The sequence below is a fragment of the Tachypleus tridentatus genome, chromosome 7 (assembly GCF_004210375.1).
Source record: "Tachypleus tridentatus isolate NWPU-2018 chromosome 7, ASM421037v1, whole genome shotgun sequence".
NCBI lineage: Eukaryota > Metazoa > Arthropoda > Merostomata > Xiphosura > Limulidae > Tachypleus > Tachypleus tridentatus.
This window is the reverse complement of record NC_134831.1, coordinates 13235417-13236317: the sequence shown is the minus strand read 5'-3', so window position 1 is coordinate 13236317 and position 901 is coordinate 13235417.

Sequence of the window (901 nt, the reverse complement as noted above, 5' to 3'; positions counted from 1 at the left end):
GCATAGGTTATCATAATTTAAATTATAAGTGTAATTTTGATATAAACAACCTTATAATTAACAGTTTTGAAGAAATGGATATTGATGGTTTTGTTCATTCTTGTGAACCATTCAGATTGTTTGCTATTGCTAGTAGCAGGGCAAATAGGATTTTTGGTTGTATCTACATAAATTTTGAACATCAGTATAAAGATGATACAATTTCATTGTAAATAACACTGGTTAAGAGTAAGACCAAATGTGATGTGTATTCAGTCTTAAACTCATTACCTTAAGATAAACATTGAATAATTGGAAAGGGTTTAAAGGAATATCACTAGAGTGGTATGTGGAATGAAAAGGATACTGCATCAGAAGTGGTTTTTTTATGAAAACAGAAGAGAGAAGGATTGTGTTTAAGATTATTAACAGAATTGAGAGTTTTTTTGTTTTTTTTTCTGTACTTACAGGTGAGAATGGTTAGACAAAGAGATACAAGAATAAAGTTTGGCTGGGTTTGAATTATCATAAGTTCAGGTTTTATTTTTCTAACATAGTGGTTGCCCTTTTAAATGGCTAGTCTTTGAGAGGATTGGTTTTTAGCTTAGACAATGGAACAGCATCAGTAAACCACCAGGATCCCTGTTGTTTTTAAATATTAATGTTTAAGTGAAAGAAACAACATGATTATTTGTGTATCTTAATATTTTAGACTATTTTTCCCATTCTATAACATTATATTATTACATCTCTGAAATTGTTTACTTGTTTAGTTTTGACAGTAGGGACCAAGTACCACTTGGTTAAAGAATGGAAAGTTAAAAAAGTACAAACGTTAGATAAATCCCATTTATCATAATAAAGCTATTGTTTACTATTGTTTATGATTATTTAAAAATAGTTAACATTTAAAATGTTTTCA